At 43.2% G+C, this 23777-nt stretch overlaps 1 protein-coding gene across 1 annotated transcript in view; it reads left to right on the top strand.

Annotated features, from left to right (window-relative positions):
- Nucleotides 1–14209: 14209 nt before the first annotated feature.
- CORO2A (coronin 2A) overlaps nucleotides 14210–23777 on the top strand; it is a 633746-nt gene continuing 624178 nt past the window's right edge. Inside the window, exon 1 of the mRNA XM_069626393.1 lies at nucleotides 14210–14499. The gene's annotated coding sequence lies outside the window, so the exon portion shown is untranslated. The remainder of the gene's footprint in view (nucleotides 14500–23777) is intronic.

Here is a 23777-nt window from a genome sequence, read left to right as displayed (position 1 = left end):
GAGGTGCCTACCCAAAGGTAAAGCCACAGGCTGTCTTCTGTGGAAAAGACAGTAGACAGGCTCAATACAGAAAGAGGGAAGCCAGGATGTGGAGGGAAGCTGGCCCATCTTGCTGACTGATGCCCACATGTTCCTAGAGGAGGAGAATGGAACCAGTCCTTAAGAGAGTGTCTGCATGTTTATATTACGAGTTTGGAGGTAGCCATGCCGTTTTTAGCAGCATGGCTATCCCCAAACTCGGGTCTGGGTCCCGAAAAATGGGAATCACCGGGCCATTCCGACCTTTGTGGGCCCGGTAATTCCCATTCCCGGGACCCGGACCTGGTACGTCCCAATTCCCATTTGAGCCCCCATAGGGCTCAATGGGAATGGGGAGGATGCTAACAATGGTCCTGTTAATGACGGGACTGTTGTTAGCATCCTGTTCTGCTAGCGGGTGCCGCTCTGCACATCTGGTCTGACCAGGAGTACAGGTGGCCCTGCAAGCAGAACTCGTAATGAGGCGGTGAGGCAACACCGGCGCCGTTGTTGCCTTACCGCTAGGGTCGTAATGAGGCCCATTGTTTATTTAAGTATAATATTAAGGGAAATAATGACTGAGGGGAAATATACTCAAAAGGGGAGTAGATTAAATCTGAGCCCTTTTTATTTGTGAACGTTCTGAGGGTGGGTACATAAATTGACTGTACATTTTGGGAAATTAGTAAATATTTCAGAAACGTATATGTGCTTCTGGAATTATAGATTGAATAGAATAGGTCCTGTGGTGTGAATACTGGGAGGATCCTTGAACCCTTCTCTGTGTCATGCTCAAGCATAGAAAAGTATTTTGGGAGCCAAAAGGATATCTCATTGTGTACATACTTAGAAAAATCAGGTATTTGAAGGCATTCCCTAGTTACATCCCCAAGCAGAGTTCTGTTACTAGGGCTGAGGCACTCAGGAATCAGGGAAAAGGGTTATTAATTGCCACCCATTCTCCCAACTTTTAGTTGCTCATTTAAAATATCAAAGGTTCGCACATTAATGCAACAGGAACACCACTGAAATGGATCTTGTAAACATACATTTTCTTTTTGCAGGCGATTTACATGCAGGGATGAAAAAGTAGCTTGTCTTTTAAATTTAGTTTTCTGGAATGCTGTTTGAGATGCACACGTCTTTTGGGTAGAACAGAAATGTTTATTTTCAATGAATTATAATTGATCTTTTGTAACATGCTTAATACCAGGGACCAGTTTCTAAGCGCAAAACCGGTATTCAAACCTGTGTTGCTATGCATTGTCTTGCTTCCAAGACAAACATGTTGCCCCTGAGCTATCCTCCCGACCTAAATAAGAAGTAGAGAGATTTAGATAGGCTGAGATGTCCTGGTTTAATTTCATTTTTTATCAAATGAAAGCTTTATCCTGGATCCACAAAAATATTTCAACCCATGATGGTTGTGCGCTTAAGGTAAATAGGAGGCACAGATGATGATGTGTGTGTTTCCAAAAGTCCACATTCACGTAAACAAAGCAGAGAAATGTGATGCGACCAATGTGTTGATCATTCTACATTGTAGTCACCATTGACATTGCAATTTCATAGATGCATAATTTGTTTATATATAAATTGATTTATTTCTATTTTATTAATAGATTGACCTTCTGTGTAAGTCTCTGTGTTTAGTGTCCCGAAAGGGGAGGGAGGTGTAGGGAAACAATATTATGAAATTAGGATCCCAGGTTCAAAAAAAGAACTGTATTCAATAAATAAAGATTGTGTACATCTGATTTGGGGTGTGTGGAAAATGTCCCTGAACTAGTTGTCACAAGATTAAAACATCCCACAACATTAAACCATTGGATAAACAGACATTTCCTAAATTTCACACTGCAAAAAACTGAAGTTCTGGTAGCTTGCTCTTATTACCTATATATTTCTTTAGCCTGACCAGAAACTCTGAGTCTTTGCCATCAACTTGCTTTGGAGGTGAAGGATATAGGCATTCTTCTGGCTAAATAGCCTAGCCTGGAGCCCGAGATTAATCAATTTACCAAAATAGGGTTCTTCATATCTTACCAACTGTGCAAGTTGCTTCCTTACTTGGATCCCTCTCTTAGACGGTCATGTCATGCTCTCTTAACTGTATTTCATTAATTGGATTTACACAGACACTCCAAAGTTTCTAATTCATAGATTACAGTGGTTGTAGAATGTGGAAGCTTTAATCAACTTATTATGCAAGTTTTGGAGTATCAGTAGAACTTCCCAAGCAATATATTGGATGGAAAGACACTGGGCCTCATTATTGTCACCGATTTAAAGACACGGCACACTCCAGACCAGGACTCTTTCTATTGGCCAGGGATGGGGCGTGTAATGAATAGACTTTTAAGTTTCTTAAATTCAGATTCTGTTTAAGAAGGCAGCCAACCTGTCACACACCCCCCTTGACGTACACATTGTGTCGCAATGGGCCATGAACCACGCTGGTGTGTAATAATGAAATATTTATTTATCTTTAATTTTGAATAAAATCAAACTTATTCAGGATAGGGCAGCAATCACCAGTGTGGTGATAATTACACAGCAAAAAGAAAATGATAGGATACCCTTAATTTAACCTTCTAACATCAGACACATCAATACAAAAATGAATGAAAGCAAGATTACGTTTAGGTAATTCTTTTAAATAGCACAACTGTTAGGGATGCCCCTGCAACACTCGCTCAAAACCCTGTTAAACAAGTTTTGTGTGGGTGGATAGAAGTAGCAAGAAGTCGTGTATAATAGGCAATAATTGGATTGGAAATCCTACCTACCACTCCTGAATGGGAGGCCAAAATCCGATTAACAACCGTTGAAAAATGAGCAAAATGGCATTCGGAATTACTGAATAGTTATTTTACATGTGCGGTGTCATGGTTAAGACAGGAATTTGTGTGGCTGTACTACAGAAGAAAGAAAACGTACAAGCTACAAGGCAAGATACTAACAACATGCATACAGGTGAGAAAATTGACTTTAGGAAGGAAAAACAGTGCAGCAAGAATCACATGTGGCAAAACGTGGTTTAAAACACTCAAACAGCTTCAGAAATGAGCTAAACAGACAGAATCGGAAATCGGATTTACTGAGGAGGTACAAAGGTACATAACAGGTATGATACTAAACTGAAAGGTTGACTCTTGATGGGTGACAGTATGGGATTCTTTATTGGGGAATAAAATTGGTTTCTAAAAGGGAAACATTTTCACAGGCAAACTCGGTTTTGTTGCAAAAAATGATTTTTTTTACTGCAACTATATTTTAGCGGCTATAATATTAAAGAAAGACACAGTACTCAAGGAGGTTAATTTGCAAGGTTAACCTATTCATGCCGCGTTAATCTCTATTGGAAATTAATTAATGTATTCAAAATAGTACTAAGGACTTACATAACGGACTGAAATGTTTTGGAAAGAATTACGCTATACATGGAGACTAACACAGATTTTTTTAAGGACAGGATACACAGAGGATTCTGACAATTTAAGAAGTTACCTGGGAACTTATAGGATTTCTTATAGGATGGGACAAATTGCAAGGTAACAGAACAGTGTATGCAGCATTTTGGTTCTGGGGAATGGTGATACTTACAAAATACACTTGGGTGGGGTAGTTTGGACAGCTAACTGGGTCTCTGGACAGCGGGACAAGGATATGGTCACTGCGCAGTGGCGGCCAATCCTTTAAGGGAACAGCGGGGCAACCGGGGTCTGGTCACAGTGGACAGCGGGGTTCATCAGCTGGGCAAGGACAGGTCGGGTCACTGCATTCTCCCAAAGGGTTCATCAGCCATTCCTCCTTTTTCCCTGAATGATTGGGATTTTTGTAGGGCTTAATTCTGGATAAGTGGTTCTGCCTGGATAGGAGGTTCTGCCTTGATATGGATCAGCTACTTCTGGCCTGGCTATGGAGTCTTGCAGGGTGAATGTGGAATGTTGAATATCTGGATCTGGATTCTGAATGTGCTGAATTTTGAATGTCCTGACTCTCTCTATGCCTCCTCCTTTTATAGGCAAGATGACATCAGAGAATGTTTACTATGTGGGCGGATATAACCTGGACATACCTCTAAAATAGGATAGGTCAGGCTGAGGATATTGTCACCCCCCTGTAGGCAGATTGGACCCAGAGAAGTGACATCAGTTTTAGGGTGTGTGTTTTATGATTTGCTTTGTTATACAACAGTTACTTTTGCCATTTATGAAACAAAACACGTATATTTACAATTGTTATATTCCTGAAAATCAGATAGGTAGATCCCACATTTTATAAGGAATATGTCATTTCAAACTCCAAATCTGTGCAATGCTGTTTTGTCCTACTGGCAATCTTTCACCATTTCTATGTACAGCATTTCACCTAGAATTTGCCAAATCCACTACTGTGAAGTAGTGTGCCTGGGCAGGGACATTACAGAACATTGTTGTAGGGTTTGGAACCAGAGGATATTTGCCTCTTTAATGTTATTAAGAGGGCACAAATCCTGTATAAAATGCCACACCCCTCCTTTTCATATTTTGATCAGATAAATTGCCATGTTGCATGGTGAGGTAGACTCCTGTATAATGCATTGCTGCCATAGGATGTACAGTGTCTCATATTTGCCTTTGTCTCCTTGTCGTGGAAAGGGGTATTGCTTTACTCGTGGTAGCAGTGCTCCTTCCTTTATCTTAATCTGAACTGCCCCTGCCCCTTTTTGTATTCCCATGTCGTGAGGCCCTGTTGTCCATAGACTCTTTGGTACTTTCTCCAAATCCTCCTGCATGTATTTTGTTTCTTTTTTCAGCAATTGTGTTTTCTGGGGCACTTTGTTTCCAAAGTATATGTTGAATGCGACCTGAAATATAATACCTGCTTTTCATAGACTTTATTTGACACAACAATTCCGTTCAGGGAGGAATGGCCCTCATTTGATAGTGTTCAGCCTGAATATAGATGGGCATGACTGTGTATTACTGGAACCAAACTGTGTGATGTTTAAAGATGGACATAGCACCAGTGCAAGGTCGTTTTGAACGCAGAACATTTTCTTTTGCAGTTTTACATTTTTGAGGTGACAGCACCGCAGCGCTGAGCCATTCTGCCTTGAATTCCTCTTTTTGGGTGCACATGAAGAAAATAATGCAGCCATTCTCAGGGTGTCTGTGCTCCATCTTGCCCCATATGGGTTTAGTAGACACAGTGCAGCCATGATTTCTGTAACTGCTAAAATGCTGTTTTGAATCAAGGGAATATGTGCTCAGCAGCCACAGCACAGCCATTATTTCTGTAACTGATAAAATGCAGTTTTGTGATGCAGGGATTTCTGGTGGGCTGGTAAATGTACCCCACGGCGAGTTGCGGCCAACCTCGTAACACTGTTTTCAGCAGGTAGCTTCTAGTGCCACCAGGACATTACAAGTTCCAGCGGACTGGGAAGCTAGGGCCTGGAAAATGTTAGTCCACACTCCCATGGAGTTCCATAGGAATCCATGGGAATGGGTTCATGGAAGCACCGTTACCAATGGTGCAGGTGCTTCCATGATGAGTCTGCCTACCGGGGCCATTGCTCCCGGCAGATTCAGACCTGATAGGCGCAGCAGTCCCAGCAGGCAGACTTGGAGTGTGATGGTCCAGAAACAAGGGTACCAGTAAGCTTACTGCACCCTTGTTTCGGGACTGCCACACTCATAATGAGGCCCACTGTGTCTGCTTCAATATACAGATTTTGCTAAATTATACAAAGTAAAATTGGGATTGTTTTAAGCCACAGACATGCAGATAAACGCAGAGCCTGTGTGGACTTCTGTAGTCAACTTAATTGTTTTCAAATTAAAAGTGTTTCAGCCTTGGGCTATGGTGGTCAATGTCCTACATTTGGAGCTGAACCTTGACCATGATTGATGGCTTCTCTCGGGTTGATGGATGGTCCTATTGTAGATGAGTTGAAAAGATGAGCAATGGCGACATGAAGAACTATATGGATGAAGTGAGGGGCAGAGTATCTACCCTCAACTGAGCTGCTGGCAGTGGAACTATAGGGCATGCAGTGCTAGTGTGAGCGTAGGACCCTTTGGATATTGTGCATACAAGGTATGGGGATGCAGAAAAGTTCTGACACCAAATAATCGAACCAACTCAGGAGATGGCAAAGTGTACTGTTTTAATATCAATTGTCTAAAACAGGAAGTTACAACAGACATTAACGGACGTTCACTCGAGCTCTCTGTACATTTCATATAAAAACACATTTATATACCAATATTCACCATAGGTGATGTCATACTTTGTGGCAAATGAGTAAAACCTGCGAGGAGTTGTGATAAGCTCAAGGGGAACATCTACGTATATTTTCTATACGGGGTGGGCTTGTGATTGGATGTCTACTGTCAGGTGGACAACATATGCCTCCCTCTAAAACATTAGCCAAAACAAACAAAGTCCCAAAAGGCTACCCTTAGATGTTACATCAGCGGGGGACTTAAAATGAACAAACAGAGTGAGATACCATCTTTCTAAGCAAATATCAAAGATGGAAAAGGTCGGTATATAGAAAAATATATAAGATTTATTCAAAAACACATGTTGTAAAACTCAGACCACCAGGTCATGAGGACAAACAAATTGGCCCCCGAAAAAAGAGGTCCTTGCTTGTGTGCTTGTTGAGTATATAACTAATTTAGGACAACGCTGTGGTTGGCTGAGCTCTACCAGAAATCAGAATGGAAAGTGTTAATATTGTGTCATTCACTGAAGACACATATAAGAAATGTTTAGACATGGCCTCAATCCTTGGGAGCCCAGTCACGGGACCTAGCCCCACTCTTCCAGTCATTATTAATGACTTGGAACTCCTGATTCAAAAAACAAAGAAATTGATCCGAACCCAACTCATGGACAAATGATGATCGAATAGCTAAAAGCCGGGGTAATCCCTGAAGGTCTCCAGATTAAAAACATACTAAAAGTATCCCTTGAGAATCCTAGATTTATGAAAGGATTTAGTGGAGTTGGAAACAAATGTTCCTGTGACTGGGTTATCCTTATAATTGAGACGGCAGAACAGGAGGGAAAAAAACAGCAAGAAGAACTAGACACGCTAGAGAAAAAAATCAAAGACGACTCAGTGATTCCAGATATAAAGTCAGCACTAGAGAAAATGAATGAGGAAATGTCCAAATTCAAGATTTTCACATTAGACAAAATAATCTGGAAACTTAAAAAAGATGTAGAAAATTACAAGAAGAACATACTTATCCATACCTGGTCCATGGGTTTTTTCAACAGTACAACAACAACCAAACCAATTGGAAAGGACCACACACAAGGACTCAAAACAACAAAAGATTTGTTAGTTTTTCCAATTCCTCCAACAGTAGCGATTTGACCGCTACAAATAATGGTCCCAACACCAACGTGAATGGCCCACCCATAGAAGTCAGTTTTTTCAGCGGCGGAGAAACCGGGGTAAGACCCAACAATGGGGCAATCATGCAATGTGGACACTCCAATGGCTGCCACCACCCCAAAATTGAAGAATCCCATCTTTAATTTAAGCTCATATTCTCTGTCCCGGGTTGAACTAGCTGTCCTTTCAAGGACTTTCCTTTGTCCCAGTGTGCAAAGCAGACCTGTTTCAGACAGAGATTGAAATGCGTAATTTTTTCAGAATCATAAGACTAAAATATTTCTTCCATGATAAAAACGACCCACCCAAAGAAGACGACAATAGAATGGGGAAAAAAAACACCTTCCACCTTCACTCCAATTCAATCGATGGTATCCCCTGAGATTTTGGCATTTGAAAATAAAATTCTGAGAGATGTCAAACTTCTTTGTAAGAACAAAAACACATGCAAAGATAATCTCTCTAAAATGGAACGGCAAGCCCTCATAAAACTCAAGCCAGCCAATAAAGGAGGTGGAATAGTCCTATGGGACACCTTTCTTTACAAAGCAGAGGTTGAAAAACAAGTGTTTGACAATCTTGTCTATAAACCTATTGCACTTGGTCCTACTAACAAAATCCTGGAAGAAATCATTAGCCTTATGACACATGCGCTAAGCGAAGGCTGGATCAATGAGGATGAATTCTCCTTTCTCATTAATAAACAACCAGTAACTCCCACCTTTTTCTGCCTACCAAAAATACACAAGAACTCCTGGTCGGCCCATTGTGTCAGCAATAGGCTCTCTGTTAGAACCATTATCCATCTATGACGTTGTTTTTTAAGACCGTTTGTCAACAAAATGAAGTCTTTTGTACAAGAATCAACCTCCATGATAAAAAATTTTGATACTCTTTCCATTCTTCCCGATGACATCTTCGTCACCCTAGATGTCGAATCTCTTTATACTAACATCCCGCAGACTGAATGTACTATGACCATGTTCCAGCTTTTAGAGAAAAGAGATGACAAACGTCCACTCTCCAAGCTTATTGTTGAATGCATCCACCTTGCACTCAGAAAAAACGTTTTTCTTTACAATGGGATGTATTTTCAACAACTACACGGCACCAGCATGGGGCAACATTTTCCCCATACCTGGCGAATCTATACATGGACAATTTCGAAAATAAGTCTATTTATGCTGACCACAATCTTTCTAAAGAGAATATTATCTCATGGCATCGATATATCGATTATATTTTTTATGATCTGGCGAGGCAGTACGGAAAAACTGAATTCATTTGGAATTTGGCTAAACACCTGTGAAAGAACCATCAATTTCACTATAGAAGCCAAAAAAGACAAAATCTCATTCTTAGATCTTGAGATATTTCGTATGGCTGATGAGAAGATCGGTACCAGCCTATACAAAAAACCAACTCAAAAGAACACCTTATTACAATTTGAGAGTTTTTACCCTCAAAGCCTAAGGGAAAACCTCCCTTTTGGACAGTTTCTCTGTATCAGCCATAACTGCACTATGAAATAGGACTTAAAAAAAACAACCTAAAAGCCAGAGCATATCCCTCCTATATCAACCATAGAGTATATAAAAGAGCTGCCAACGTCTCCAGGACCGATTGTTTGTCAAAACAACCCAGAATCAGTCTTGAAAAAATCACTTGTGTATCGTCCTTTTCCCCTATCAGTAATGATTTAAGGAAATCCATACTAAAAAATTGGAACATCATCAATACTGAAAAATTCAAGATCACCATTCCTCGTTTTGCGTTCAAATGCATGTCTAATCGAAGAGATAAACTGGTTCACACCTATCCTCCACCAATAACTAATGCTCCCACACAAGGCACCCTCTGGAATCTCCCTCCAGTTATGGGGCACTTTAAATGTGAAAAATGCTCAATCTGCAATTTGACTCAGAATCTCAAAACCATTGATCTGTATGGAACAAGATGGCACTTCAATTCGTTCACTAATTGTGGCACTAAGTGGGCTATTTATTGTATCAAGTGCCCGTGTGATCTAATCTACATTGGGAAAACTAAAAGACCCGTTAGACAAAGAATTGGAGAACACAGATCTTGTGTCAAAAGCGGTATCACTGACATCCTCTAGTCGAGCATTTCAAAAAAGCCAATCACAACCACAAAGACATCTTTTGGTGTATTCTGCAAACCTTAAAACCACACCCACATGGGAGGGGCCTGATCTAAATCTTCATAAACTTGAGCAAAAATTGATTTTTTATTTAGATTCGGTCAATCATGGGCTAAATCTATACATTGAGTGTAATCTATTCTTGCGTAAATGAAAGAACATGAGGGAAAAATGTCCACCTTTCTCCTCATAACCTTTAAATGTATCCTATTTATTTAAAAAACACACTTAATACACCATTGGATATTTACACCACTTCCACGGGACCAATGAAATTCGAAAAAGCTTTTCCATTCTATGTGGACTTATGCCCCTTTTGTTGACATTAGGGCACACATATTGGTAAAAGAGATGTTTTTCAATCACATAATTTGATGTTAAAAGCACAATTTTGGCTATGTGAACATCGAAATATTGGTAACGCCTGCCACTCGCATTCCATTCATGGTGGATGGTCACTACATTCTCCTGACTAGTACAACTTCTCCACGCGCGTATGACCCGTTGTGGTCCATTCATTTCATCTTCACCCAATATGGCGGACTAAGTCCTGAAAACGTGCTGTCTTTTTGTCCACGCTATGCCGACCTCGTGATATATAACATGATCGCTCACTGCCGGATCCCCCGCACAACCGTTACGGATGCGACCGGCTAGCAAATGAAAGAAAAACATGCTCGAGTAAGTACGATGAGTTACTTTGATAATCCCCTTTCCAACTCAATCCATTGTAATGGCTTTCTATAATAGTTTGCAACAAGAAGATTCCATCGTGGCTACTTCTTCTTACAAACGTGACAGTGGTCAAGATGTGGCATACTTATAAAGGTAGGCTTGGCTCCAATTTATACTTAGTCTCCCAAGTATTAGAACACTACAAAATGGGCTAAAACCACACTATGTTTATATTTAAGTTGCCCAACCATGCAGTCTTCTACATAGCAATGCGATCTCACGTGTGCTTGCCCTGGTTTCACAACTACACAGCTTATCCACCTGGCAGTGCAGCCAGCTTGCGAAGACATCTTCGCACTTCACTTATATAAGGTACCATGACATCTCTTGACATCTATATTGAATATGAATGTATTTGGGAGCACACATTCAAAATAATCAATATAAGAAATGAATGGATTATTCTGTGTAGAAATTACCAAATTAATTTGCGATATATTAAGAGTCAACACTTACATGTGAATCAGGTAATGTTGGAACTATCTAGGGAAGGCTCTAGGAACTGTTCAAAAAAATTAAAAAAGAAATTATGAATTACAGAAACAGTGTTCTGAAGTCAATAGAAATGTAAACTAAGAAAGGAAATGATGTTCATCTATAATAATGATGCTGGGTGAACTTGCGAACCAATAGAGTGTCTTTATATAGTTATCTGTCTTATGTATAAAAATGGTTGATCGGTTACGACAACAGTATGTTGATACATCTTTCATGTTTGTATTTAGAATTGTGTATGCAGCAAACTTGAATCAAGATACAACATATTTTTCCTCTAACAAGGCACCTTATGTCCTGAAGAAAGCCTTTTATTGTTGCCTATATTTGTACTATTGACAAAAAGTCCCTTTTTTTGTGTTTAATCACAAGGCTGGAAACAGATTTAGACTGTCGACACCTATGTCTGTGGGGGCTGATGCATATATGAAGATAAAACAAATGCATTGAAATAAGTCACCCATAGGTTACTAACATCACCGTATTTTGTGTGTTACAGCTAAGTGGATTCAGAGAAGTTATTAGTTGATCTTCTCTCAAATTAATATGTCAGGCCAAACTGATGTTTTCATATGAAATGTATCCTTGATTTTTCAGTTTTATTATTGTTTGTCCTCATAAACGTGGTCTGAGTTTTACAACATGTGTTTTTGAATAAATCTTATATATTTTTCTACATACCAGACTTTTTCCATCTTTGATATTTGCTTAGAAAGATGGTATCTCACTCTGTTTGTTCATTTTAAGTCCCCAGCTGATGCAACATCTAAGGTTAGTCTTTTGGGACTTTTTTTGTTTCGGTTACTGATACTTATGTCCTCTCCCAAATTGGCCCCCGAAAAAAGAGGACCTTGCTTGTGTGCTTGTTGAGTATATAACTACCTCTAAAACATGTGATCATCAACACTATTAAGTACAAGGTATATCATTGGCTCTCAAACTATAAGGTCCTTCATTATATGGCCATCTATGAATGGTTGGCATGCTTGTGCCATGTCTAAACCATGCAGTTCACTTAGCAGCACGTAAGCTCAGACCCAGGTGCCAGGAGGTGGACTTGACTTTACCTCCCGGCCCAATTAGCCCATCATCTCTCATCACCCATGCCTTCTGCCATGAACATTGTCTTTGAACTTGGCCTTGGAAAGTATTCTTGTCTCTGGGAAACTAAGGGAGTGCGAGCACGCACTTGTGCTGTTCTAGAACTCCAAGCCAAACTCTATTTCCATCCTTGGATCATGTGACAGGAGACCACGATTTGGTCCATTTTGCAGCATTTAAATGTCTTAAATGGATTAAACTTGACACGCTTGGTGTCCTTTCGTCGCACCTTGACAAGGGATGATTTAGCTTCTTATGTTCACTGCCTTTGAGAATAGATGGCCTTGGCTGCCTCAACTTTGGCACCAGGCCAAACAGCCTCACCATTCATATCCACGATCTCAGCTAATTCTTGCTGCAACACAGTTCTCTGCCTTTCCTCTCAATGGGTCTGGGGTTACTAAAATTCATGACACCAATGTCCAGCTACTATACAATGGTGGCTTCACCTGCAGTTTATTCACTACGTATATTGCCAGCTTCTAAGATTACTTAATCCACTTGCATTGCTGTATCTGTACAGTTATTGAACGGCTTGCATCTTCTGCAGTGCTTCACACACGTGCAATTGTCTTTTCGCATATGAAAGTTTACTCGAGTCTTAACTTTTTCATCAGTTTCTATAAGGTCCATACGTTCACTTCAGCCAGTATTCTCAGTGTGTCATGTTCGTCTCTCGTGACGTCACCAGTTCCTCTTTCACTGGTTCTCATATTCCTTCAGGGAGTTCCTCCCTCAGATTATCGTCTCTTCGGGAATACATTTGATAGGGTTTCCTCAATGGGTATCTTCTCTTGAATATTCGCTGTGGTATGGGCACAATTGCTGGTATCAAACATGGCACAATCTCAGGCTTCCAACATACAGTAGGTAGGGGGTGGGACTTCCTGCAGAGGCATGGCATGCAACTGCTCCTCTACAAGTGCAATTACAAAAATGGCTCACATACATGCTTGACGCTCAAAATAGAAAAAAAGATGAAGGCATTGTGTAAAGCCTCTGAGCTTGCCTCGAAAATATAAAATCTTCTAAAATTGCCTATTTCCAGGAGCACCAGAATATGAGCCCCTCATGGCAAGGGCAAAGCCCACACTGGCACAGGATTTCCAAATTGGTTCTTGACCCCAGTATTAGTCCAACTTTGCCAATGCAACAATAGACCAGAATGTGCGGAAACCAGCACACACATTTTGGGGGGAGGGGGTGGAGGGTTAAGCATCCAACGCCATCAGAAGGCAGCTGTCTGTAGTGCATAATGGTAAAAGAACAAGTCTTCCTTGCTTTCGGGCCTGTAGTCTACGGGTTGCATCCAGCAGCCTGAGCAGGTCTTGTAACCCCATGAGCAATCCCAATGGTGGTAATGGGACCTGCAAAGTGCCTCAAACTTCCCTTATGTTAGCTGGTTAGAGGCTTGTAGAGAAATCTGCTGATTCATGGGCAGTCAGAATGGTTATCCAGCACCCTCGAATTTACTCTGATCACTAGAATAAAGTTTGAGGTGCCTGTGATTTTTTTTTGGGGAAATTCGCCCATGAGTAGTCATGACACTGGTGCACTAAGGATTTGTATTTCAGTTTTTTAAACGTTATATTTACCACAAGTTTAATGTGTTCCTATGCTTCTGGTTGAGGGTAAAACTTAGTGACTATATCATAGGAAGACTCTTCTCTTGCATAGAGTTGTCAGAGTAATATAGTTAAGAGGTATGGAAATGGAAAGTGTTTAGTCTCAGAAAATATTCCGCTAATGGAGCTGTCAATCACAACGTTTGCTGCCTCTGCAAGCAGGCATTGTGACATCATAATTCATATTTAATAATAAATCCTTACACTTGAGTAGTGCTTTCACTTTCTTATTACAAGTGAGTAGAGATGTTGCTGCTTGAGGGAAAAAACATGTGCAGGATTTCAAACAGGTATCGCAGACTTTCGTACAGTCGAGGGTCATAGTACATGGTTACCTGTTTTGTTGCCAGTATGTATAAACAAGTCATTTCCATTGTATTAAGCCATTGGAGTAGCAAGGACCTGGACATGTTGTTACCAACTGTGCTGAGTCCTCTGGTTCTGTATCACATAAGAGGATTTGCCATACTGGAGCTGCCACGTTCGGCGAATCAGCAAAAGACTGTAGCCGAGCCAGTGTGTCAGTGCCCAGCCTTACTTAAAAGAGGGCTAGGCCTTTATTTACCTGAGTTCAGGCCATGCCGCTGACAGCCTGCCCCGTATATACCTGCGACCTCAGGCTATCTGCTGCCTGCTGCTCGGGAGAGGCCAGCCAAGCCCCTCCCAGCGGCTCAGCTTCCCTTCAAAGGAAGGCTGAGTCCGCTGCAGGCTGCTTCCTCTGCACTGAGATGCGCGCGTGTCCGCATTGCCCACATGGATTGGCACCCGACGAGCTGAAGACGCTGGGTACTACTATCTCGTCTCCTTTGCCCTCTCCTCCTCCTTGTAGCCTGCTGCCTGCGCCGGTCAGTCTCGTGGGATGGCCAGCAGGACGTGAGGACTGAAGACCTCCAGAGCAGACCAAGCCCTCTCCTCCCTCCTCCTTTTTCTGCAGCAGCCTGCAGAGCTCGGAGAGGCTGAAGGTAAGGCAACACCTCTCTCGGCGCAGACATGCAGCATTGTGCAGGGCAGCCGACGGGGAAGCAACTCGATATTGTTTTCTGTCTCGTGACTGCCTGTTAATCTATCGCAACGCTCTGACTGGATTAATCTTTCCGTTAGGAAAGTTTAATGAAAATATCACCATACACCAACATGCTGTTTTCCGGATGTACTGTTTCTGACAGACTCGTCCACGGATCATACGGGCTGGGCTTGCTTAGTTTAACCGGCCAAGGAGCTGCTGGTTTCCTCGTTCACTATTCAGTCCCGAAAGACGGAGATAATCTGGGAAGTTATTTGATATGTGCCGTCGGTCACTGCAGCTGTGCAGGGATTGTCTGAGTCAGCCGAGCACCTTACATTCATTTTCTCTGAGGGATGTGTGTTTGTGTTTTCTTCTTTTAACTCGTTGTTTATGGTAAAAAATCAGCATATGTGGATTGGTTTGGGTTTGGAAAAAGAATTGCTGTTTTCCTTTCCGGTTGAAATGTAGATTATAATGGGTGATTTAAAAAAAAAATCCTATTGGGTGGATACAGAAACCAGATTGCTTGAAACGGGCGATGCCCGATTGCTTTGCCACTGCACAGTAATGAAGCAGTCTGGCGTTTGGTAAAGCGAACCCTGGCTGACACGCCTGCTGTGCAGAGCGGTGTGCCACCTGCAGGCCACAGACTTGCATGTAGTTGGACTCCATCTTTTGTAATAGTAGCACGGGTTTTAACATAATGCTTAGAAACAAACTTCTAAAACTACATCAAGTGGAATGTCGAATTGCAATGTATTTTACTTAGAATCTGCCCACTTGATGAAGTCAGGAGTATCCCTTGCTTCACACGGAATTGCTAATGCTTGCTTTTATCTCTTCGCGTGTAGATTATGGAAACACTGCAATATCTACTTAATGCATAACCGACTTAATCCGGGCGAGTTTGCTATAGTTATCAGGAGCACATCATAGCAAAGGTCTCGCATTGACCCATGACAGGCACTGGCGGCTGGTGAACTTTGAAACAGGTGGGGCAGAAATACCTGAACGAGCGGAAAGAGGAAGCCTGGCACCTCTTGGTGTGGAGGGGGGCGGGGGTGTTCTGCTGCCTCTCTAGACACCTTTTTATTAAAGTAATAGGATGAAATGGTGTTTTCTGCAGCACAATTTTCGCGACAATTTAGATAAGAAACCATGGGATTTAGAGGCAGTTCTGAAGAAGAGTGAGCACGTGCAACATTGCATTACTTGAGATGCGCTACAGTACAAGGGGACATTTCAGGGACGGCAGCTCATTAATGTTACTGTGCAAAAATAGTGTGTCTGATAGACATCTTAGTTGCACAGTGGACTGATCTTTTTGCTACATCACTGAGGCATTACCTGATCCAGCCTGTCAGTACTTCCACAATGGATGAATGCTAGTGTTCCTTATTTCGGAAAGAGCTATTTCACTAGTTTAAAATACTTTGGTAAGATGTATAATGTATATCATTGGTCCTGTGCTATTTAATAAAATACAATCATTTTGCCAAAAAATTAAATTCACTCACAGTTACTAATGTATGCAAGAATGCTGCCAACAGACACCGGGTTAATTACAAAGTATATTAAGGTATTGCTCCTAGCTGAGGGGTCTGCAACCTGTGGCTCTCCAGATCCTTAGGACTATAACTCCATGATCCCTCACCATTGACTATGCTGGCTATTCCTAATGATACATTTGACTAGGCAGCCTTAAATACCCAATTGAGTTAGCCTTATGTGTCTGGGCACACCACTGCTTGAGATGAGCCTAAGTGAAGTGACTCAGGCTGTGGGATGCCATTGCTCAGAGAAAGCCCAGTGAAAGCACTGGGTCCTGTGGGGTGTAATCAAAGGCCTCAAACCAACAGAACTGAATGGCCAACAGGGAGGGAACATGGGCGCATTAGGAATAAGATGGTAAGATAGAGTCAAACCTACTAGGCCTTGTGAGCATTCAGAACATGCAAGTGCAGAGAGCGAGAAGGGCTGGCGGAGTAGGGGTGAGTGCTAGGTGCATCGGGTGGTAAGTTCTAGGGAGTGAGCAGCTGTAAGTGCCTAGGTGGAGTGGACAACCACCAAAAAATAGGTAAGTGCAGGCCTGTGGTGGCATAGCCCAGTGGGTGCCAAGGCAAAGTGCTGGGAGGGGCGGAGGCTGTAGGTGATTGGGTGTGGGAGGCCAGAACCCATAAAGGCCATGGTCACCAATCTCAGCAGCTGTGGGGTTTATCATAGGAGGGAGGAAGGGAAGGGGGAGGGGAGAAGGAGAGTCTTGAGGAGCTTCCGAGAATTTGAGGGGATCCGGCTCAAGATGAAGAGGAAGGTACAGGAGGGACCATGCTGAGGAAAGAGATCAGCGTCCAGCACGCTGTTCGGCAAAGCGTTTAACACACAGAGGGTTGGTGCCGGAGGAACATAAATATCTGGAGGAAGAGTATTTAGTAAGAGCAAGTTGCAGATAGCGTGGTCCCTGGCCCCAGACAGCCTTGTGGATAATGCAAAGGGTTTTGAATTTAATCCTTGCAGCAACCCAGAGCCAGTGGAGAGTTTTTTGCGCTGCAGAGATCTGGTCCCTGGGCTTGAGGTCAAGGATAAGTCCTGCAGCCCTATTCTGGATTAGCTGGAGGGATCATAGAGAGGAAGAGGGTATATTAAAGAAGAGGCTATTGTAGTGTAGCCTAGAGAGAGCCATAGCTCTGGAGACATTGAGCTTCTGGGGGAAAGTGAGAAAAGTAAGAATTACTTTGAGGAGGTGGAGTTGAAAGTGGGAATTCTTGGCAAGGTCCTGAATGTGAGGGATGAAGGAGAGATGAGTCGAAGAGGACGTCAAGGTTTCTGCCTTGAGATGAGGGAGAAGGGGAGAGCCCATAGAAGATGGCCAGAGTGAAGGAAAGAGGGACCAGGTGTCCCAATAGGAAGGATCTCTGTCTTCCTGGCGTTGAGGCAGAGGTCATTGGAAGTACACAAGGACTGGATGGCAGATGGACAGTGAGAAGAGGATCAGAGGGAATTTTCAAGAAGAGTTGTGTGTCATCTGCATAGCAATGGTAGTTAGGGGAGAAGGTGAAAATGAGGTGTGCAAGCAGGGAAAGATAGTTGTTAAAGAGCCAAGGAGAAAGGCTGGAACCTTCGGGGGATGCCGCAGGTGGAGATAGAGGTGGGGGAGGAGAAAGAGCCCAGAATGACCTGGGATGGTTGGTCATTGAGAAAGGAGGTTAGCCAGTCCAGTGCCCGCTTCGAGATAGCTAGGTCATTGTGGAGCCGTTTTATGAGTATGGAGTGGTGGACTGTATCAAATGCAGAGGAGAGATCAACTAGAATGAGAACAGTTGGAGAGTGGGAATCAAGAGATGCAAGCAGTTCCTCATGGGTGTTCAGAAGAGCAGTTTCCATGCCATGCCTCTGGATGCTCGGAATCCAGATTGATGGTCGTGTAGACAACCAACCAGTTCAGTGTCCTGGGTCAGTTGGGGGAGGACCAGCTTCTCCAAGAGTTTCCCAAGGAAGGGGGTGACAGATATGAGGCGGTAGTTGGCTGGACAAGACGGGTCGGCAGAAGATTTTTTTCATGAGAGGGCGCACAAGGAAGTGCTTGAGGGAGGAAGGGAAAGTTCCAGCAGCAACAGAGTGGTTGCAAAGATCAGCAAGCACAGGGGCAAGAGAGACAATATTTGCCTTAATGGTTCTGGAAGAGCAGGGGAAACCTGTTTGGAAGAAACCTTCATGGAGCAGAGAGCTCTAGTGACCTCATCAGGTGTGATAGGAGAGAAGAAAGAGTGAGAGGCACAGGGGAGCCATAGGAAGCAGGGGGATGAACAAGGGGAGGGGGGAGAGGGAAGCAATGGTGCTCAGGGTGTTCTTAGTTTTTGTGGTGAAGTGAGTGGCCAGTGCTTAGCAGAGGGCCTGGGAGGGAACAGGTGAGGAGGAGACTGCAGAAGGGTTGGCTAGTTCCTTACAGATTTTAAAGAGTTCAGCTGTGTTGTTGGATGGACCGGAGACACAAGCCTGGATGAGGGCTCCTTTCTTGGTGTGGATGGAAAGTCTGTATTGCCTTTGGAGCAAGCCACAGGCCAGTTTGTCAGAGGGTGAGCCTGAGTTCTGCCACTTCCATTCCGCAGCTCTGCACTTGCATTTCAAGACTGCAAGTTCAGAGTCGTGCCAGGTGTTATACAAGGAGGCATGTTTCAGGCGGATCCTCATGACTGGGGCAAGAGTGTCGAGGGTATTGGTAATGGCAAGGTGGAGGTTGCTAAGAGTAGAGTCAGAGGATGAGTCAGTAGTGGGTGGAGAGGGGGGATAAATGTAGGTGCAAAGGCAGCAGCTAACACTCGTTTCATCGGATAGATGTTCATGTACAAGGTTGGCAGGGCTGATGGAGGAGCAGTTAGAGGGCCGAGAGGACCTAGGTGAGAGGAGAGGAGAGAGTGGTCTGACCAGGAAAGTGGGGTGGTCAGTGGGGAGGATAGTGAAAGGTCATTGTGGATAAAGGCATCAAGAGTGTGCCCAGCCGAGTAGGTAAGGCCAGAAGGGAGGGAGAGCGAGGTGCAAAGGTCACAAAAGAAAGTGGATGCCATGATTGAGAAGTCAACATGGATGTTGAAATCACCCACAAGCAGGAGTTTAGAATCGGTTGCGAGGAGAGAGAGTAGAAATCAGCTCATTCAGAGAGCAACAGGGTGGTAGAGCCAGGAGTCCTGTAGATAGTGGCAATGGTCCGCGAGGAGGAAGGAGAGATGACCAGCTTGCAGACCAGGCTATCAAAGGAAAAGTAGGGTTGGGTAAATATGAGGGAAGAAGGGACCCACTCAGGGAAGATCAGAGCCACTCCACCACCAGCACGGTTAGGGAGAGGCTTGGAGATGATCTTATAGCCATAAGGGAGAAGGGAGTCAAAAGCAGTGACTGAGCTGGCATTGAACCAAGTCTCGGTAAAATCAAGGATATCGAGGTCAATGTCTTCAAGAAGGAGGCAGATGTCGGCAGAGTGTTTGATGACTAAACAAGCATTACGCTTGGCAAGATGCACAAGGTCTCCACCTTTAAAGGTTTTCCGAGGAGGGGTACAGGGGCGTTGTGCACCAGTCAGATGGGGACAGAGAGAGTGGAGGAAGGAGTAGCAGATGTGGGAAGGATTTTGATGACAGATGGCAGGTGCTGGTCAAAGAGAAGGAGGTTGGGTGAGGACCCTAAACCCAAACAGTGCCAGTGTGATAGACATTAATGATACACCTGGATGATGCAAACCCTGCCAAGAAGACTTCCCATTTGATACCACCATTAATGGGAGAGGATCTGTATGTCGAGAGTGTAGAGGTGAGGAGTTCAAAGATCTGAGAAGGGGACAGAGAAGAGAATATCAGTGAAGACCTGTCAGGAAGTTGCGCTGACATAGGTGTCTGTGATGGGCAGGGTTCATGGTCAGGATGATATTTTTATGCTTTTTTCTTTCAGATTAGTGAGAGAGGGAGGATGGGTGATAGTGTAGCAGTTAGAGAAGATAAGGGAGATGGCGAAACTCACCAGGCGGCCTACTAGTTGCAAAAGGACATAAAATGCAATGCCAAAATGGGTGCAAAGATGTTAAAAAAAACACACCTTAATTCGAATTTCAAAATGGAGCCCGAAATGCAATGCAAAATGGGGTGCAGAGATGTTAAAAACACACACCTAAATTCGAATTTCAAATAGGGGCACCAAATGCAATGAGTGAGGAAGTAGATTAGGTGAGGCAAGGAAGGAAGAGTGATATAGTCTATTGGGTGCCCTATTCGTACCTATTTGGTTTTATTTCTACCTCGTCTGTTTGGGTATTCTCATCTTTGCAAGGAGAAATGGCATCTCCTACCTTAATTGCAAGTATCATTACACTGCTTCCATGAGACACACAACAGACATCATTACTTGGTACAGGCTCCAAATTAAGATTAATAAAATCACAATATCAGTTATCTATCTTGTTCCTTCTTGATTCCTCCTCTGTAACTATCCTTAGGTGATGTAAAGCCTTTATTGCTACACTTAAAGACCCATTATCCTTATCATTTGGGGGCTCATATGTGCAACATATACTTCTGATTTTCTGACACACACCTGCTTCCATTGCTGTGAGGAGGTCGAGTACCATACGATTCTGCAATGTCACGATTCGAAGCACTCACATCCCTACTTGCACGGCATTGAGGCCATGCTCTGTGGCTTTAGAGAGCTGCAGGAAGTTCCATCAAACAATTTGGAGCCATTTGGCATTTGTGGTGGCCTGTACTCCAGGGGCTAGATAAGATATGAAGAATAGTTCAGTTTTCATGAAAAGGCAGTAGTGCATTGGTACCTTCCCCTGGGCTTTGTCTGCTTCTTTTCTAAAGTAGTTCGATCTCTTTCTGCGTGATAGTGTCTGTGAGTTGTTCTGTTTTTGTACCTTTGGGGGCAATGCAGGGGACTGGGCTTTACTTTTTGGGATCGAAAGGTGTTCTTCCGGGATTAAAAGCACTACAGCATGAAGGTTCACTAGGGGACGCACCCCGTTCCATGATGATGGTAGATGGAAGTAGGCTTTGGTTCCGCACTGCCATAAAATGTCCATTATCGTAGCTGTACTGTCTCGTAATGCTGTCATTCGTGAGAGTCTTATTGCATCCTTTATTCCCACAGGTACATTACTTTCACCTCTGAAAAAAATAAATATTGAGTGAGTTTCTGTGCTTTTACTGGTTGTTCATGTTGCTGCAAGCTGGTTAATGCTGAAATATTATGCCCTAACTTTTTGGCACTTTCCATCTACATTCTTTATGACATCTTCTGTGTACTCCACCAGTCCCTCTGCTTTAAATTCTGCTTGCCCCTCCACCCATTTTTTGTTCTAGTATGTTGCACCATCTATGTTCATCTGAGGTCTTACTTCACACTTGTAGTCTGGTCCTTTTATCGCTTCACATTTACATGTGTCTGTTTCTTCGAGCCATATTTTTACTGTGTTGTCCCTGAAATTCCCCTTGTAACTTGCAAGTGCTAAATATGCGAAGCACTGTGCCTATAATGTTGGCACTTCTTAGCTATGAACAGTCTGGGGTTGACAACCGCATGTGGGATAAGCCAGTACACATAACATGAGTCGTTATACTGGGCCCTCCCTATTTCTTTCATGGTATTGTACCATATATGAATTCCTTCAGAATTATGTTCATCCACAGTACTGGCATTTATGCTTTCTTCTTTTTGAATATCTCTTCTATGTCTGGTCATGAAGTTACCTCTAATTGCTGTTACAGTCATAGACTCACTTTCATTTCTGTTCCTATTTCAAATCCCAATGGTCATTAATTTCATTATAGAATAAGAAGGGAGAAGAGAGATAAACAAACAACATACATAGTGTGTTTCATTCTTTTGCTGTTTTCTGCTTGTGTCTCTAAACCTTGTGTCGTCCTCTCAGTTCTTGCTCGCCCAAATGGTCGTACTCTTCGAAAACATAGTTTCTAATCTACTCAACTTTGGCCACTGGTTCTTCTTCCAGGATCTGATTCTCATTGGAGCTCTGTTGCTGTGTTATTGTCTTTTCGAATGTCTGATAGATGTACCCAAGATTTTCAGTTTTTCAGCTTCACCGCAGTTGGGGTGGCATAGACAACCTCATGGGGAATGATGAACTTGGGTTGCCTTCAGCTTCTGTAATTCTGTCTGGTGTAAACACTGTCCCCATGATGTATTTGTATGGGCTGTGTTGTTTCTGTGTTGCTTGAGAATACTGGTGCCCTTTGGTGTGCCTTGGTGGTTACCTTAGGGGACAAAACATTTATACATATTGACAGATTCTTAAGGTATGCATTAATATCTTCCCCAAGGATATCTGCACTCTTGTGAGCATCTGTCAGTGTTCGCGTTGGGGCAACCTGCAAGTGCATTTGCCTACCCGTCACCACCTCATGCAGTGACAAGTGGTGGTCCTTGCTTGGCTGGTTGCACAAACTGAACAGTGCTAAAGGCAGGCAATAAAGGCAGCACCCATTTAGCATTGCACATAGTTTAGTCAACTTATTTTTCAATAAGCTATTCAATCTCTCAACGGTTCCGTTGGCTTGTGGGTGGTACGCTGTACAGAGATTGTGTTTGATTCCCAGTAATTTTATAATCTCATTGAAAAATGTGTTTGCAAAATAAGTGCTGTTGTCGGATATCAGGACACTGTATATTTCCCATCTGGGAAATACCTCTCTGACCAAAACTTTGGCCTCCGATTTTGCATAACCTTGTATATAAGGACTAGCCTCAATCCACCAGGAAAATGGGCATACAATCACAATCATATAACAGCAAGTACTGCACCTGTTCATCAACATAGAGTTCCTTGAAAAGCCCTCACAGGTGAGGCAGTGTTGCCCTTAGTGTTTTCAATGTGTATCTGGGGTGGAACATGTGTTAAGTACTACAATTGGCACAGACTTATCCACTTGGTCTGCTAGATTTGATACAAGCCAATCTTCACAGATGTCAGCAGCAATGTGCTGCTTAGGTGCACGCGTTGGATGGCAGAGTTTCTCCAAGGCAACGTTTAGTAGCTCCAGAGGCATCACTACTTTACCTGTGCTGTTTTGTGTCCATACCATATCAGTGGATGATATTGTACATCCTCATTTCACCTATGTCGCTTGGTCCTGCAACTCTACAATGTGCACCATGGACACCGACCTGTATAGTTCTGGCAACTTTTCCTGTTGTACTGCTATAACAGGTGTGTTGCTTTCCATTGGAAAGGGGATATAAGCTGCTTTTTTGGCAGCTGTGTCTGCAGCTGCATTTCCACGTGAAATTGCGTCTTTTCCCTTGTTGTGCTCTGTGCACTTCACAATTGCTACATGGAGGGGACATGTCGGTGACCCATCTGATTTACTGTACTAATTGTATGCTGAAGGATCGCGTTGGAGTAAGGAAGTAAATCCTGGTGAAACTCACCCCCTCAGCACTGCGAGCTGAACGCAGCTCTTGCTGAGACCTCGGGCTTCCTGGAGGAGGCAGAGCCGAGCGACGTCACGTGACTGAACATGTGACATCTTTGGGACTCATATTGAGCCGAGAGCCGCCCGAGCGGCGTTTCTAATTGTATGCTGAAGGATCGCGTTGGAGTAAGGAAGTAAATCCTGGTGAAACTCACCCCCTCAGCACTGCGAGCTGAACGCAGCTCTTGCTGAGACCTCGGGCTTCCTGGAGGAGGCGGAGCCGAGCGACGTCACGTGACTGAACACGTGACATCTT

The sequence above is a fragment of the Ambystoma mexicanum genome, chromosome 6p (assembly GCF_040938575.1).
Source record: "Ambystoma mexicanum isolate Mex_15411 chromosome 6p, UKY_AmexF1_1, whole genome shotgun sequence".
NCBI classification, from domain to species: domain Eukaryota; kingdom Metazoa; phylum Chordata; class Amphibia; order Caudata; family Ambystomatidae; genus Ambystoma; species Ambystoma mexicanum.
This window is presented reverse-complemented; position numbering and strand designations above follow the sequence as displayed.